Source organism: Argopecten irradians, chromosome 12, assembly GCF_041381155.1.
Source record: "Argopecten irradians isolate NY chromosome 12, Ai_NY, whole genome shotgun sequence".
Taxonomy (NCBI): Eukaryota; Metazoa; Mollusca; class Bivalvia; order Pectinida; family Pectinidae; genus Argopecten; species Argopecten irradians.
Window position 1 is genome coordinate 4,109,281 of NC_091145.1, and position 20,330 is coordinate 4,129,610.

The following is a 20,330-nucleotide window of genomic DNA, read 5'->3' on the forward strand; positions in this document are numbered from 1 at the left end:
ATTGCTTGTATGTTTATACTATTTTTATTTTTTCATTATTTACATTTTTTGTGGTACACTTTAACTTAAAGGGAAAGAGTTTCTTTAGGACAAATATATATATATGCAGTATAGATTTACCACAGTCGCCCAGAAAGAAACACACATATTTGTATTATAGTAGCTTTCTCACTAAACCCAAATTAGGCTTATTTCCAGTATTTTCAGGAAGATTTTGTCGAGCCATTATCCATGCATGTGTTAATTATTTAGCATGTTTCAAGCATCCTAAAATAGTTTTGATATTTATTATAAGGACTGAAGACCTTTAGTTCGGTCCGTATGATGTTATACCGCCCCGGTAGAATAGAATATCAAATACGCCCTTGGTCATTATGTAACCCTACCTTGGCGGAATAGCACCACATGAACCCTACTAAAGGTCCATAATGGCAATTTATGATATTCCATTATTTGTCTAATCTATCATTTCCGTAAACATAACCAGAATCCAAATAATAATCTCACATTGTGTTATATGAAATATCAATAGTAAAAATCAATGCGAGACAGACAGCGTCAAATGTTATTGTAACGATCAGCATTCATTTAATATAAACTGGTGATACAAGTAAGCATATTTACGATTCTTCAGTGGAAATAAACGGATTATGCAATATTTGTCGCACTGAAGTCTATCATAATCAGGAATAAATAGCATGTCATGTTTCATATTTCCGTCTGTTAGAGAGAAGACTTACACAGACAATGCTCGATGTCTGATCCCCTTGGCAAATTGTGTCTTTGTCAATAACATTGTCTAAAATCGAATTTCCGTTCGTTAATCATGACCATTTGTGATCAAAATAAAAAAATCTGACAATAGATTTTAGGGATAAACGAACAAAGGAAAATATTTTTGAATGGTCATTATTCTTTTTCAAACGCGAGCTATGGCCGTTTTGTATTTGTTCAAAAAATAAAAGAAGGAAAAAAATACAAGTACATTTTTCTAATTAGGTATAGAACAGCGTAATAATTATATGAAAATTACAATACTTCGTGATTTTGTGACTCTTTGTAGATATATGTATCCATATTTTCATGAATAAATCGATTACAGTGAAAAAGTAAAAACGCAGTATTACTCGCAACTTCGCAGTTAACAATATTACTTCAAGGTTCGAGGTTCTGTGATTGATTCCATTATTTCACATAAGATTGTGCTCATATGGCTTTACATATATGTTTTCAATCACGATAGCCCAGTTCAGTTGTTGGGCCAGCAGATATGACACCTTTGATGAAGCTAGCATTGATCTTATATGCAGGAACCTCACGGCGATTTCTACTAATTATAATCCTTATGTCAATGTGGTTTGTTTACTTGTTATCTGATCAAAGAGCATATAAACTAACCTAATTTTGAGGCGACTTCATATCACGTTTTCATGCTCAGCTACTTTTTTGTGGTGACTTAATTTTCTCTTTTTTTATGCCTAGTTACTTTCTTGTGGTGACGTAATGTCACGTTTTCATGCCTAACCACTTTTTTGTGGTGTAATTTCACGTTTTCGTATCCAGCTACGTTTTAGGACAACTTGATTTCACGTTTTCATGCCTGGCTACTTTCTATGGAGACTTGATTTCAAGTTTTCGTGACTTGTTACTTTTTTGTGGAAACTTAATTTCACGTTTTCTTGCTTAGCTACTTTTTGTGGAGACTTAATTTCACGTTTTCATGCCAAGTTGCTATTTTGCGGTGACTTGATTTCATGTTTTCATGCCCAGCTACTTTTTTGTGGAGACTTGAATTCACGTTTTCATGCCTAGTTGCTTTTTTGTGGTGACTTGATTTCACGTTTTCATGCCCAGCTACTTTTTTGTGGAGACTTAATTTCACGTTTTCATGCCTAGCTACTTTTTTGTGGACACTTGGTTTTACGTTTTCATGCCTAGCTACTTTTTTGTGGAGACTTAATTTCACGTTTTTATGCCTAGCTACTTTTTTTGTGGACACTTGGTTTTACGTTTTCATGCCTAGCTACTTTTTCACGGCGACTTAATTTCACGATACAGAGTCATAAGGTTCCATTATACCTATGTTTGTTACTTTTGTTTTCGTGAGTTCGACTTTCACACGAAATTCGTGAAAATGGACTGCACGCGGCAATTAGTTTGTTTATAGTTCCATAGTTTTATAAGAGATAGTTCAGTCTAACAGCAAATTAAAATTTGCACCTATATAGAAAACAAACCAGTTCTACTGGAAATCAGAAAATTATGCCAGAAAATCCCCCTGGGGTGACAGTGTGTCAAGTGTTCAACTTTATTCGCTGTCCGCCATTACACATTTTAGTCGGACGTCTTGTATGCCGAAACCTTGGTCATGCGAGTGGAGTAAAGCAATTTTTGTCTAGAATTACTGCAATCGCTCTTACAGTAGTGTGTCTACCTTACTAGGTGCATGTTCTTGTCTAAAAAAAAATCACCAACTCCTTATTGGTTATGTATTGCAATTGTTTAATGTACACTGGTTTGGGTATAGATACAGCGCATATATTGTACCTGCTTAATCGTACTGTTATACGATTTGGAATTTCAACCGTATCAATTAAAACACTTAATAATGTCATGGAATTTATCAATATGTTTTATATGTTTCATAAGAAATGTAGAACAATACGTTTATGTAATATTTTGCTTCTCAGTGATGTAACAGATTTAACCTGACTGAATTATTCCTTTAACCCCAACATACAATGTCATTTCTTAATAAATACCACAATTAAGTAAAAACAATGATTTCAACGATCTAACTTGATATATATTTTGAATATTTGTATTTAAAATCATCACATTAATCTTAAATACAGTCAGAAAAACACACAGTGAAATAATGGATTCAGAAATAAAAATGTTTTAAATGAAATTATTCCGTCTTTGCATATTACAGAGTTAGCTCCCATGCGGGTAGGTATCGATTGTTACGTCATTATTTTGTGAGCGCAATTCACGTCGATTTCTCCGAAACGTATGATGTTACGCTCGCAAACTCACGACGTCACAATCAATACCTACCCGCAAGTGCAGATAACTCCGTAGTATGCAAATTCGTAATATTCATGTAATGTCTAAAATTACGTTTCCTTGGTTTGGTTTTAATTGCCGAACATCTTATTACCAGCTATATTTTAACGTAAACTCAAAGGTGTCATTTCATGAATGTGTTATACTGGTGGCATTTCATGAATGTGTTATACTGGTGGCATTTCATGAATGTGTTATACATGTACATTTTTATTATGTTAATTATTGTCTTCAAATCACGACATGATCAAAGACAAGCAGATCGTTCAGCTCCGTCATCTTTAATATCTAACATCCGCATTATATCGTCACGAGGGTCATATTAAAATGTTTACTTTATACTAGAATATACGAAAATATCTACACAACCAACGTTTAACTTGTACAGCATGCAAAAACTTCAAAATATCATGCAGATTTCGACTTAATTTTATTAAAAAGAATTACTTATACATTAAATAAGTACCGTTAAGAAGATGTACCGCATTAAGGTTCATCATAAAGCTCAAACACACACATTTCTAAAGACTTTAAAGCAAAAGAGAGACGGTTTAATGGAATTAAGACATTTTGGCTTCTTTTTTTTTGTGTGTGACGCAATATTAAGGTTCTCACAACATTATCCTGCCTTTTATGATGTCGTAATAGACATTCATGGTTACTTATGAAAGGTGTATATGTACTACAGGGGGAAGTGACTGAATAACGACCGCAGTGTGTGATAAGGAAGAATATGTAAAGACGATTAAAAGTCATCAAAACAGTTCTGGTTTAAAAGGAATAGACTGTCTTGTAGAAATATCTCTGACGAAGCGATCCTTGTCATTTTCTATCCAACAGCTTAATAAAATGGAAAACACAGTAATCATGCGATAAAACTATGTTTACGAGATACAGCTAAACGCACACTGCATTCAAATCGGAAATTATTGATCATATATCAGTCATGAAAACGATAGATTAGAAACGCCATTTGTTCAATACAACACATGTTTGAAAGTTTGCATGCTTGTAAATTCCAGGACCCTGAATTATGTTTTTGTATTGAATATTTCATTACAGTATTTTATCGAAACTACAACTATTTAATTAAATGTATACAGTAGCTTCCAACAACAGTAATTGTCAGAAACTATGCGTAGTATCAACTGGATCCTATTCCATTAATAGCGGATAAATGTTCCATTGTTGACATCAACATAGCATCTCTTGACAAACAACTAACCAATGTGCATCAGAACGTTGCAACTACTCTTAAATGTCTCTTTCGCATGAGTTAATTTGCACTTTCTTTTAAAATTTCTCTCTTTGAAACTAATTTTTACATTTTGGTTTTCATTTTGACTTTTATAGACTCTCTTTTGCTTATGGTCTCATCATCATCGCTCTTCGACATCGACAGATAAAACAAACCATTATAAGAAATGTGTTTTGTTTTAAATCTAAATTAGATTTTTTTTTAAATAGACATTCCGGAAAACTCGCGATCCGGACAGATATATCAGGGAACAGAATTTTGTAATCCAGAATATTCATAATCCGGATTATCGAGCGTTCACTGTATTCGTAATTTGCTAGACATAGACTAATATTCATAATATTAAAGTGGATTTGAATAATTAATTTTAAGATTTTCACCCATTTTTCAATTTGCAAATATACGTCTCAGGGATCCCAACTGAGTTTTTTTATACAAACTTTTACTGCGAAATCTTGTTATTTGAAGATAGACCAGTCGCATGAACCAAGAAGAACTATTAGCCACAATAACCATTTTATCACGTACCTATTTAAGGATAGCCTTCCTGAATAACTTCTTAATAAATGTTGTATGAAAGTTAGCCATTATCAAACCCAAGTTATATAATATATAATGTATAACATTATAAGGTTTGGAAAAACAAAATGTCGTTATACAGGTTGTCTCATAAATCATATTCAAAATGTTATAACTGCTGACATACATCTGATATGATATTTGACATGTGATATACAGCTTCAAAACAAAGAAAAACGAAAACAAAAATTCGTTCGTAGTTTTAAAACACTTAACATTTTATAGCAAGTGGGTTTTTTTCAGAAACGGAAAACTCAAACAACGGAGTAGAAAATCGGTGTTATCTGTAGTCGACAACAGGAAAGACGGAGAATTCGATTGACGTTTTCAACAGTATGGAAAAATTAACTGCCACCAACATAGGACAACATATCCCCACCGGACACATAGTTATGACTACTTAAAAAGGCCGAATTCCTGATGGCTTATTGCTGAAGATTAGAAGCAGTCACCTTTTATATAGACCTTGTGGTGATTCATCCAGGCAACAACCCCTGTGTGATTCCACACAACGATAACGCTTCAGACACAGGTCAAATATGAGGAGGTCTCAAGAGACTTTAACGTCAAGAACTTGGTTAAAACAATTATACTGTAGCGGTATTGGACTGAGTTGATTATCTGTGGCCAGGTACATATAGCACAGTCGCTAGAATAAAGGTTAGTGTTTGGAAGTCACGGGTTCGAATCCCGGTCTACAATTTTTTGGTTTGCTGTTAAAATGCTGATTTTAGTTGCTTTATATTTTCATGCATTAAGGTGGATTACGACAGTTCATACGTCACTCATGCAAATACAATAAATTATATTAAATTATCATATTTGTTGTAATATATATATGCTAACAGACGCCATTCTGACATAATCAATTATCACATAAACTTCAAGAGCTTATTAAATACATATCGAATACCCATAACATCTTTATTCTTCGATGATTGGAGGTAGGAAACATTTACAAGAAATGCATATACATATATCTCATAATTATCGATTATTAGGTGTAACGTGATTGTATATTACCTAAATAGCTTATTATTTTATCAAAAAGGTTCCCGAGGATAATCATTTTATAGTTCATGCATGAATATATATGGTAATACTTCTAATAGATAAATATGTAAATAAAATATCACTTTAAGTGCATACTGTATCTATTAAACAATACAGAGATACTTTTAAATAAATTGTCTTAAAAAGCATCCTAGCGAGAACGTCAATAAGGAAAATACTTAATAAATAGAATAAACATCTTACCGTTCATAGAAGTAATTTTTGCACTATCAGTAATTTCTGTATCACAGAATTTCTTCGGAAACAATAGCTTTAAATTATTATGAAGTAATTTGTCCATCCATAAGTTAAATGAAGCCTGGTTCTGAAGTCCGGGTAAGGTAAAAATTGAGCAAATCCTTTGACAAATACAGAACAGATAAATCCAGATGTTTGCAAAGAACACCTTCTGTCTACTGCAGAACAAGCGGACACTACTTTCATCAACAAAAAAAGCGACCTCCGTGACGGAAACAAACGGTTCATTCAAACTCGATGGTAGTGAAGAGGAGTCGTAGGCTCTCTGACTGTTTCACTCACATAGCTCCAACATCGGTCAATACTGGCACCATAGATGCATAGTAGTCTAGAGGGTTGACCACGATCTTTGTTCAAAGTAGAGACAGTGCATTTATCTCACGCACGCTTTCATGTGGGATCCTCACCGCATGTAAAACACTTATCAATTCCATACACAGCTACAAAGCTAATCCCGTATACATGGTTTTTTTTCCTGACTCTCTTTTTTGTCAAGGGTCATACTGTGAATTCGCAGCATCAGGATAATGACTAATTTATCAAATGTACTGTTAGGAGTAAATCACTTTCTATGATTAGCGACTCATCAACTTATCGTATAAATTTTGACAGATTTTCTAATCGATTAAAACGTCGGCTATTTCAGTCATATTAATCCATTAATTAATAATTACCTTAAAAGGTTTGATAGAAATAATATTTTTTGTCTTTATTAATTGCAATTCAATAATGATTACAGTTTTATGTGATTTAAGTGTTTTAATAACCGCAATATGTTATAAGAATGTCATTAAATGCAATTTGAAATTATGAAATTTTTATGAACAATTATTTTCCACCTAATAATCATGGTATAAATGAAAAATCATTAACTTGAAAAGTGGGAATATTCGTGACGTTGAAACGCTTATTTTGAATTTCGCCATTTTATTTTCACAACACGAAAATTATGACATTATTGAAAGTCTGATTTTGCGAAAAGTCTTCGTACAAGATATATGTACCTTTGCAGCAATACATACGTGTTTTGCTATAGTGATGCGTTGTTTTAAGATAAAAAAAAAATTCTCGCAATTCGATAAACTTAGAATCTTTTAAAATAGGTTTTCTCAGCTTCACAAGGGTGGAGATATTCTATGTAGCATTTTTGTGTTCCTTTGCTAGTATAACAGGAATAAACCAGGAACTATCTTCAAATACTAATGGAATGCGTTTGTAAGAATCCGGGTTTAGCAGAAAGCATTGAAAAGAGAACTATCAAATCTTCTGCTGTCAGCATCGGAGAATGCTTTCATTAGTAAATCAAATTGTATTGATAACATTGCATTAAGAGACGGCTTAAAACAAATTAAACAACTTGTGCCCGATCCCATTTCATATATTTGATACAAATAAAATATGTTTAAATCAAACCGGGTTGATAAAGCTTTATAAAAATAATCCGAAATTATACCGCCTGTGTATCACAGCACCGAAGTTAATTTCAAGATGTTCCTCAGTCGAATGGTATTTTTACAGTAACCCTACAATAAAGCTTAATATAATGAATATCGGTTTCTTGTGATCAAGAGACAGTTTTGTACTTATTCGTTCTAGTGCGAGTTGGTTTGCTACTCACAATAGCGCAATGAAACACGTAATTTTCATATTAATTGTTTTGCAATTTACACTCGAAATTCGAACGTTTCCCCTAACAAAACAGTTCCCTTGGGAGTTTCGCTAAGAATCCGCCATTTAAACAGAAGATTTTGAGTTCATCATGTCGATCGTATAGCTCTGGTACACACACTAGCATGTTGTAAAGCTATATATTTTACGATTTTTACGATAAAATATCACTGCGTTAAGCTATTTTCTACATGACGTCAGTATAACAATTATTACGAATGCATAGAATCAGGCTTGTGCTAAAATATTTTGGGTTACTGTGTCGTATCTTTATTTTCTTGATTGACACCCAAGAGCATGAGAATGGTAAAACAAAATAAGTTTTTACCTGGAAACATTGTAGCAATGAATTTTTGAAAGATGAAAATTTCTGTTATGTTATTAAATGATTTATATTTTCCATTGTTTTATATATGACAGGTTTTAATCGACAGATTTTAAGAGAGAACATTTTTGTTGTCTTACTTATTTTGCCTTGTAGGTTTGGAGTGACAATCTAAATTGTGTCCCCATTGCATTATATCATACAAAGGCGACTAAATCAGACATTTTATCTTTTTTCCTGTGAAACTAGCTTTCGTATTGTTCTAACCTCTCTCTCGACATCGCCTCACTTTTGGCCTTAAGCTAAGCGTCCGTGAGAAAAACTGTGGGATCCATCCCCATGGCCAAGACTACAATCACATACACCACGCGCATACTTCATACACGCAGCACCCTGTAACACGGAATACCGTCCTTAAATGACCTTGGCCGTTAATAGTACGTAAATCGAACCATCAACAAACCAAAATGCCGTTACTTTGGATACAGTGATATTTTCACAAAACTAACTAAATCAAATGAGTCATTAAAATAGTTCCGGCAATTCGCTGCAAACGAAAAGGATATGTTCCGAAACAATTTCATTAGAATATAAGTGCTCGAAACGGACTATGGGTCATGTAGCAGCTTCTACTTTTAGTCCCTAAAGAGGGATCCAGATGCGGAAACATCATCTTATAATAAGACTGTTGCCACGTATTCCCTAAACGGACAGGAACCGCAAAGTTTGAGCCTTAGAATCCGGCGGTGGGCTCTAGTTCCTAACTAGGGTATCAGACGCAAAAACAAGGGACGTGTTAAACGAGGAAATTTCTCATGTATATGTCTAAGTCTAAATAGACAAGACAAACTACTTTGTCGTGCAGACGATATTTGTTAAATGTTTATCTGTAGACGAAGCGACTTCATTACGTAATCCAGATAGTGGAGACGTGACTAGGGTTGATATGTTTTGTTGACAGGACAGACCACAACATGATTCCTATTTATCATGCATACAAAATTTATTATACAGACGATTGGTGAAAAAAAAAAAAAAAAATCCGAAGACTGATTACATTAACAGAACAATTTTAAAAACAAACAGTTCACGGTGTTTGTCCTCGCTCACACGTACAGTGATATATATACATTTTGATTTATAATTGTTGTCATTGTAGTTTTTGTCGAATTTCATGTGATATCAAATTATTAACACTTCAGTTATAGCTGTCTGATGTCATAAATTTGACTTTGTTTGCAAAAGCCGTTGTTGAACATCGGATAAAAAAGTCTTTATTGAAATATATATTAATTTATATATTCAAACAAATACACTGTTAACGCACTATGTATTTTGGGGCATTGTTATGATTATCACGTATCATTGACAAGTTCAGTTCTTTGTTACATCGGTTCGTTAGGTAAACAAGAGGGCACCGACCGCCTATATCAAAACAATTAATGATATGACGCTGGGGAATGATTGTAATCTTACAATACCTATAATGAAATAAAACGTGATATAAGGTGTCTCCTTGTTACTGATAATGGTACCAGACCTTGTTATGTTTCTGGAAGGTAATGTTAGAAGCCAGCATTTAGATAAACACACACCTCAAATGTCACTAGGGAAAAGTATTTTATCAGGTTTTACCGAGTGATCCTGTATTGCACAGAATCAGGGCGGAGTGTTAGAAGAGTGGTTTACCTGGACAAAAGCTTTTTTAAGGGCAATGACCTTAGTTATAAATTAATCACTCTGCATTCTCGGAAAACTTCATATGTGCAATCCAGGACATTGTACTAAATAAATATCAGAAAATCAGATGAGAATTTTGATGAGGAATTTATATGAAGATTTTAGGGTTTAGATTGAATTGAAATTCATCCTAGATATTTACCTTATTTTCAAGAGATTATCAGATTCAATTGAGGAAATTTCAGAAGTTATTGTACGTAAAATTGACCTGAATATACTTTGCCTGTGTATAGCTGTATGGAATAGTATACATAGAAGCAATATTTTGTTACTAAATGGCAGCGTATAGACGATATGAAAACAATTTGGGTGCCATTTGATAAAATGTCGCCCGCTATGGCTCAAGATAAACAGTGGTCAAAAACGCTTCTTGTAAAATGTATGAATTTGCCATTAATATATATAATATCATATCCATCATTAAAGTTTCCCTTAAATATAGTAAAATGTGACCGGGTGGGGTGTGTTGCGTGGTGTCTTCGGCGGCATGCTTCAGTGATATAGTACTATAAAAAGGGCAAAAGTATCACTATACAAGAAGACACAACACTAATATACTGCAGTCTGCCAAAACACAAACCCGCACATCATGCAAGCAAAATACCGCATACATTGGAGGCCGTCCTTACATGACTTTAGCTATTAATATGATGTAAATGAAATCAAACAAACAAACATCTAATTATTTAGTTTTCCAAATATGTCCGATCCAAGAAGCCCCCATTTTAGCGACAGATACTCTAGTATTAAAATGTAATTGGGAAAATGATATCAATAACTCTGGTGGCCAGTCTATACACTTCCATCAATTTCAGTAGTTCCCAACTATGTAGAGCAAGGTCTGAATTAACTAATTCCTTGCTTGTTGAAAGAAATTATATTCAAGCGTCGATCAGATCCTTTGAATGTTTTCTGATGATGTCATTAGTCATTGTTGTGAATTGTACGACTGCATTGATAATCAGTGTCGTAGAGGAATTCATAACTACGGTCTGCTGATTTTATTAAATGATAGATTAAAAAGTGGGTCAGAACGAAGTGATTGGTGAGACATTTGGAATACAGAAAGAGGAACAGAAACCTGACTAATACTAGAATCCATGACGAAGCTGTCGGATTGGAAATTAATATTGATGAAATATGACAAAGTAAGACATCGAGTGTTTGAGCAATAGAAAAAGCATCATCTGCTGTTGTCAACAAAAGGGACGCAACTGTCAATTTGTCTTTCATTGTCAATACTGATTTGAATTTCTTTTACAATGACGGTGATAATGTGTGATTTATTGGTTTGTAAGATTTCAATTTCAAATGCACAACTACGATACGTATCATCCCAGCATTACCTTTGTTTTAACAAAAATACAGTACCTAAGTTAAAAAAAAAAATTTAAAAAAATGCCAGAACATCTCTGTTTTACAAATGTAATTCAGTTACACTACTTAAAATATTATTCGATCAAATGTTTATAAGAAATACATTTAATTGTCTTGGTAAAAAAAATACAGTACCTCACTACAACCGCCATCGAACACATACATGAATGTAACACCGAAAACTGTAGATTAGTCAAGATAATGGACAATGCGAGGCCCAAAGACTTAAAACATGGCACTCTGATGTACAGTGCTAACTATGGCTATTGTGTAACTAATCTACAGCTACAGGTAAGGCCTTCAACCATCTTTGACACCGAACATGTCAGCACAGTTGTAATATGTCTACTTTGGTCGTGCATGCATTGCATGAATTTTTCATGAAATTCCATACCAATGTTATTACCACAGAATTTTTTGTTAGTTTGAATTCTCTTCATTCTGAGTGGAACAGTACAAGAGGCAACATGGTAGACAGTGCAGATAAGATCATTATGAAGTCAAACTATCTAAAATGATTATCAAATTTCCAATAAGAGAGTATATTTTGTGATATGTTAATTTAACTGCTGTGAGAGGCAGATCATTCACTTGGATATAACGTGTTGGAAATTCACAAGATATGGAGGATTAGCATGGAAATGTAGTAATTTTGAATATACAGCTCTACGTTATGATATGAAGAATATGATTGGTCCTAAAAACATAATATCAAGATTTAGTGGATTCTAAAGAAAACTACATTGAAATTCAGTGAAAACGGCAAAGTGATAAAAAGTGAGCTTAAAATTTCAAATTTGTTCATTAGGCTTTGTGTGATTCTTTGATAAGGAATTATACCGAAATTATTCATTTCGGGAAACGTGGATTTATGTGTTACGTGTATGTATTCAAGAAATGAAGCAATTAACAATTAAATTATTGGGAAATTTACCGAAAGCATTCATTCAATTTTCAAGAAAGAAAGTACACATTTCTATTTAAAATCAAAACATCATTGTTGGAATGCCTGTGCTGTCGAAATACTAAAGAGTCTTGATTTTCAACACAAGGATAATTTTATGCGCTGTGGTTGATGTGATTGGATTTATGACGATGTCCACGAATCAATATATAAAACAGAAAACATGTAATAATATGCATTATTGAAGTTTTCTATTACATTTATGTTGAATTTGATTACATTTATTTGTTATTTATCTGTCCAATTTTACAATGCTGCATGTAGTGTCACTCTCTATCTTTCATTGTATATTAGTTTACCTGGAGCTGTAGATTAGTTGAAACTAATCTACAGCTACAGGTAAACTAATGTACAGTGAAAGATCAACTAATCTACAGACAGAACAAGTACTTGAACAATAGTCTAAATAAAGTGCTGGGGACAACAAAAGATGACATCATAGCCATGTTTTAATTTTCACTGAAGTTGAACTCAATGAAATTTCTTGAAAAATCAAATTCAACATGAACTGATTCACAGTTCATTCATTGGCTTCAATAGGAATTCAATTCATCACCCCAAGAAAAAGACCAATATAAGATTCAATTCTTAAATCAAATTAATCTATATAATTCAATCCACTATAGTTAATTTTCTTAAAAACAAATTTATTGAGTCAATGCAAGTATTACGCCGTTGTTTCAGGTGTGACGTCACAAACGATACCGCATTTTTTCAGTTATGGACTTATGAAGTAATTGTAAAGCAAATGGAATTGATCAAGCAAGATTGACTTATGTATAATAACATATTTATGTTATTAATATTGTAAAACAGGTTAGAAGACGTGTACAAATCACTTTCGAAGGTGCTCGAGGGGTCGTAAGAGAAAACCTGAGTATCCGAAGAAAACCCACATGATCATATTTTCACGTTACGTGGATTAATTATTGCTACACCACTCGGCGGTAAAAATGTTTATTTATGTAATAGAGACTTTGTATGCTGTTACATTTAAGGGAGAAACAGTATATCTAGCAGCCTTAAGAACGTAAATAATAATTGTCATTTTAACCTTTGATTACCTTGTATTTCACGGGTGATGAATGCGAAAACGTCTAAATTTAATTAAACCATATAACAATTGCAGATAATTTTCAGATCAAAATTATCTGGTCTTTGTTTATTTGTTTTGTTTTGTTTTTTGTTTTGTTTTTTGTTTATTTTTTGTTTGTTTGCTACACACCGGAAAAATGAATCGTGTGGTTGGGATCATATTGTGGTTTTCAAAACCAATTAGGCAGGTATTCGTAGGAATCCAGATCAAGGGTTAAAATACATCAGTAATTCACTGACGTGATTAATTAGCTAGGAATGACCTGTATGTTAGTGTATCGGCTAGCATCAGTGGCTATCAGCGTGTCAGATAACTAATAGTGCTCTCGTTAGGCTCGTTTCATTGTTTGATGTTAACAAATATCAGTCAAGATTATAAATTTATATTCTAGATAAACATTTTATATATGTAAGCTAATTTATATTTGCGAATACCTGAACTGGTGAGCAAGGGCACTTACCGGTATTTATTATTCATATATATGCTTTACACAATTATTCGGGAAACATTTGGATTCATGTTCGAGCTCTTCACAATATAGGCTTAGAGATTTGTCCGAAACATTTGAATATATATTTTACACAATTATTTGCGAATCATTTGCATTCGCGTTCAAACTCTCGTGTGAAGTTACGCAAAAATGTGTATCTCGCTAAAATAAAGTGATTCACAGTACACGTTTATGGTTTGCTTTTATGAAAGTCCTTTTCATAGCATAGTTAGTGCCACCATCAAAGTTAAAAACCTTTTGATTAGCACATTGTTTTACATTCGGTGTTTTAACTTATTTTGGCGACCACCTTTGTAAAGTGACATCTTGCTTTATAAGACCGACTCTGTACAGTGACATCTTGAGTAATAAGACCACCTCTGTACAGTGACATCTCGCTTTATAAGACAACCTCTGTATAGTGACATATTGCTTAATACGACCACCTATGTATAGTGACATCTTGCTTAATAAGACCGACTCTATACAGTGACATCTAGCTTAATAAGACAACATATGTACAGTGACATCTTGCTTAATAAGACCACCTCTGTACAGTGACATCTTGCAAAATACGACCACCTCTGTACAGTGACATCTTGCTCAATAAGACCACCTCTGTACAGTGACATCTTGCTTAATACGGCCACCTCTGTAAAGTGACATCTAGCTTAATAAGACAACATATGTACAGTGACATCTTGCTTAATAAGACCGACTCTGTACAGTGACATCTTGCTTAATAAGACCACCTCTGTACAGTGACATCTTGCTTAATACGGCCACCTCTGTACAGTGACATCTTGCTTAATAAGACCGACTCTGTACAGTGAAATCTTGCTTAATACGATCACCTTGTAAAATGTATGAATCTGCCATCAAAACAATTAATGATATGACGCTGGGGAATGATTGTAATCTCACAATACGTATAATGAAATAAAACCTGATATAAGGTGTCTCCTTGTTACTGATAATGGTACCAGACCTTGTTATGTTTCTGGAAGGTAATGTTAGAAGCCAGCATTTAGATAAACACACACCTCAAATGTCACTAGGGAAAAGTATTTTATCAGGTTTTACCGAGTGATCTTGTACTGCACAGGATCTGGGCGGAGTGTTAGGAGAGCCTGGTTTACCTGGACAAAAGCTTTTTTTTAAGGGCAATGACCTTAGTTATAAATTAATCACTCTGCATTCTCGGAAAACTTCATATGTGCAATCCAGGACATTGTACTAAATAAATATCAGAAAATCAGATGAGAATTTTGATGAGGAATTTATATGAAGATTTTAGGGTTTAGATTGAATTGAAATTCATCCTAGATATTTACCTTATTTTCAAGAGATTATCAGATTCAATTGTGGAAATTTCAGAAGTCATTGTACGTATATACTTTGCCTGTGTGTAGCTGTATGGAATAGCATACATAGAAACGATAGTTTGTTACCAAATGGCAGTATATATACGATATAAATACAATGTGGGTGCCATTTGATAAAATGTCGTCCGCTATGGCTCAAGATAAACAGTGGTCAAAAAAACTTCTTGTAAAATGTATGAATCTGCCATTAATCTATATAATATTATATCTATCATTAAAGTTTCCCTTAAATATAGTAAAATGTGACCGGGTGGGGTGTGTTGCGTGGTGTCTTCGGCGGCATGCTTCAGTGATACACTACTATAAAAAGGGCAAAAGTATCACTATACAAGAAGACACAACACTAATATACTGCAGCAAAAACACAAACCCGCACTTCATGCAAGCAAAATATCGCATACATTAGAGGCCGTCCTTACATGAGCTTTAGCTATTAATATGATGTAAATGAAATCAAACAAACAAACATCTAATTATTTAGTTTTCCAAATATGTCCGATCCAAGAAGCCCCCATTTTAGCGACAGATACTCTAGTATTAAAATGTAATTGAGAAAATGATATCAATAACTCTGGTGGCCAGTCTATAGACATCCATCAATTTCAATAGTTCCCAACTATGTAGAGCAAGGTCTGAATTAACTAATTCCTTGCTTGTTGAAAGAAATTATATTCAAGCGTCGATCAGATCCTTTGAATGTTTTCTGATGATGTCATTAGTCATTGTTGTGAATTGTACGACTGCATTGATAATCAGTGTCGTAGAGGAATTCATAACTACGGTCTGCTGATTTTATTAAATGATAGATTAAAAAGTGGGTCAGAACGAAGTGATTGGTGAGACATTTGGAATACAGAAAGAGGAACAGAAACCTGACTAATACTAGAATCCATGACAAAGCTGTCGGATTGGAAATTAATATTGATGAAATATGACAAAGTAAGACATCGAGTGTTTGAGCAATAGAAAAAGCATCATCTGCTGTTGTCAACAAAAGGGACGCAACTGTCAACTTGTCTTTCATTGTCAATACTGATTTGAATTTCTTTTACAATGACGGCGATAATGTGTGATTTATTGGTTTGTAAGATTTCAATTTCAAATGCACAACTACGATACGTATTATCCCAGCATTACCTTTTTTAACAAGAATACGATACCTAAGTTAAAAAAGATAAATAAATAAAAAAATGCCGGAATAATTCTGTTTTACAAATGTAATTCATTCACACTACTTACAATATTATTCGATCAAATATTTATAAGAAATACAGTTAATCGTCTTGGTGAAAAATACAGTACCTCTCTACAACCGCCATCAACACCACCACAAAAACAACAAAACTAAATGTGTACATTGACCGAAATATAACATTAATCAATTCATATTTAAGTATAGGAGAAACACCGAAAACTGTAGATTAGTCAAGATAATGGACAATGCGAGGCCCAAAGACTTAAAACATGGCACTCTGATGTACAGTGCTAACTATGGCTATTGTGTAACTAATCTACAGCTACAGGTAAGGCCTTCAACCATCTTTGACACCGAACATGTCAGCACAGTTGTAATATGTCTACTTTGGTCGTGCATGCATTGCATGAATTTTTCATGAAATTCCATACCAATGTTATTACCACAGAATTTTTTGTTAGTTTGAATTCTCTTCATTCTGAGTGGAACAGTACAAGAGGCAACATGGTAGACAGTGCAGATAAGATCATTATGAAGTCAAACTATCTAAAATGATTATCAAATTTCCAATAAGAGAGTATATTTTGTGATATGTTAATTTAACTGCTGTGAGAGGCAGATCATTCACTTGGATATAACGTGTTGGAAATTCACAAGATATGGAGGATTAGCATGGAAATGTAGTAATTTTGAATATACAGCTCTACGTTATGATATGAAGAATATGATTGGTCCTAAAAACATAATATCAAGATTTAGTGGATTCTAAAGAAAACTACATTGAAATTCAGTGAAAACGGCAAAGTGATAAAAAGTGAGCTTAAAATTTCAAATTTGTTCATTAGGCTTTGTGTGATTCTTTGATAAGGAATTATACCGAAATTATTCATTTCGGGAAACGTGGATTTATGTGTTACGTGTATGTATTCAAGAAATGAAGCAATTAACAATTAAATTATTGGGAAATTTACCGAAAGCATTCATTCAATTTTCAAGAAAGAAAGTACACATTTCTATTTAAAATCAAAACATCATTGTTGGAATGCCTGTGCTGTCGAAATACTAAAGAGTCTTGATTTTCAACACAAGGATAATTTTATGCGCTGTGGTTGATGTGATTGGATTTATGACGATGTCCACGAATCAATATAATAAAACAGAAAACATGTAATAATATGCATTATTGAAGTTTTCTATTACATTTATGTTGAATTTGATTAGACATTTATTTGTTATTTATCTGTCCAATTTTACAATGCTGCATGTAGTGTCACTCTCTATCTTTCATTGTATATTAGTTTACCTGGAGCTGTAGATTAGTTGAAACTAATCTACAGCTACAGGTAAACTAATGTACAGTGAAAGATCAACTAATCTACAGACAGAACAAGTACTTGAACAATAGTCTAAATAAAGTGCTGGGGACAACAAAAGATGACATCATAGCCATGTTTTAATTTTCACTGAAGTTGAACTCAATGAAATTTCTTGAAAAATCAAATTCAACATGAACTGATTCACAGTTCATTCATTGGCTTCAATAGGAATTCAATTCATCACCCCAAGAAAAAGACCAATATAAGATTCAATTCTTAAATCAAATTAATCTATATAATTCAATCCACTATAGTTAATTTTCTTAAAAACAAATTTATTGAGTCAATGCAAGTATTACGCCGTTGTTTCAGGTGTGACGTCACAAACGATATCGCATTTTTTTCAGTTATGGACTTATGAAGTAATTGTAAAGCAAATGGAATTGATCAAGCAAGATTGACTTATGTATAATAACATATTTATGTTATTAATATTGTAAAACAGGTTAGAAGACGTGTACAAATCACTTTCGAAGGTGCTCGAGGGTCGTAAGAGAAAACCTGAGTATCCGAAGAAAACCCACATGATCATATTTTCACGTTACGTGGATTAATTATTGCTACACCACTCGGCGGTAAAAATGTTTATTTATGTAATAGAGACTTTGTATGCTGTTACATTTAAGGGAGAAACAGTATATCTAGCAGCCTTAAGAACGTAAATAATAATTGTCATTTTTACTTTTGATTACCTTGTATTTCACGGGTGATGAATGCGAAAAAAACGTCTAAATTTAATTAAACCATATAACAATTGCAGATAATTTTCAGATCAAAATTATCTGGTCTTTGTTTATTTGTTTTGTTTTGTTTTTTGTTTTGTTTTTTGTTTATTTTTTGTTTGTTTGCTACACACCGGAAAAATGAATCGTGTGGTTGGGATCATATTGTGGTTTTTCAAAACCAATTAGGCAGGTATTCGTAGGAATCCAGATCAAGGGTTAAAATACATCAGTAATTCACTGACGTGATTAATTAGCTAGGAATGACCTGTATGTTAGTGTATCGGCTAGCATCAGTGGCTATCAGCGTGTCAGATAACTAAATAGTGCTCTCGTTAGGCTCGTTTCATTGTTTGATGATGTTAACAAATATCAGTCAAGATTTATAAATTTATATTCTAGTATAAACATTTTATATATGTAAGCTAATTTATATTTGCGAATACCTGAACTGGTGAGCAAGGGCACTTACCGGTATTTATTATTCATATATATGCTTTACACAATTATTCGGGGGAAACATTTTGGATTCATGTTCGAGCTCTTCACAATATAGGCTTAGAGATTTGTCCGAAACATTTGAAATATATATTTTACACAATTATTTGCGAATCATTTGCATTCGCGTTCAAACTCTCGTGTGAAGTTACGCAAAAAATGTGTATCTCGCTAAAATAAAGTGATTCACAGTACAACGTTTATGGTTTGCTTTTATGAAAGTCCTTTTCCATAGCATAGTTAGTGCCACCATCAAAGTTAAAAACCTTTTGATTAGCACATTGTTTTACATTCGGTGTTTTAACTTATTTTGGCGACCACCTTTGTAAAGTGACATCTTGCTTTATAAGACCGACTCTGTACAGTGACATCTTGAGTAATAAGACCACCTCTGTACAGTGACATCTCGCTTTATAAGACAACCTCTGTATAGTGACATATTGCTTAATACGACCACCTATGTATAGTGACATCTTGCTTAATAAGACCGACTCTATACAGTGACATCTAGCTTAATAAGACAACATATGTACAGTGACATCTTGCTTAATAAGACCACCTCTGTACAGTGACATCTTGCAAAATACGACCACCTCTGTACAGTGACATCTTGCTCAATAAGACCACCTCTGGTACAGTGACATCTTGCTTAATACGGCCACCTCTGTAAAGTGACATATAGCTTAACAAGACAACATATGTACAGTGACATCTTGCTTAATAAGACCGACTCTGTACAGTGACATCTTGCTTAATAAGACCACCCTCTGTACAGTGACATCTTGCTTAATACGGCCACCTCTGTACAGTGACATCTTGCTTAATAAGACCGACTCTGAACAGTGAAATCTTGCTTAATACGATCACCTCTGTACAGTGACATCTTGCTTAATACGACCACCTCTGTACAGTGACATCTTGCTTAATACGGCCACCTCTGTACAGTGACATCTTGCTTAATACGACCACCTCTGTACAGTGACATCTAGCTCAATCAGACAACATATGTACAGTGACATCTTGCTTAATAAGACCGACTCTGTACAGTGAAATCTTGCTTAATACGACCACCTCTGTACAGTGACATCTTGCTTAATACGGCCACCTCTGTAAAGTGACATCTAGCTTAATAAGACAACATATGTACAGTGACATCTTGCTTAATAAGACCACCTCTGTACAGTGACATCTTGCTTAATACGACCACCTCTGTACAGTGACATCTTGCTTAATAAGACCACCTCTGTACAGTGACATCTTGCTTAATACGACCACCT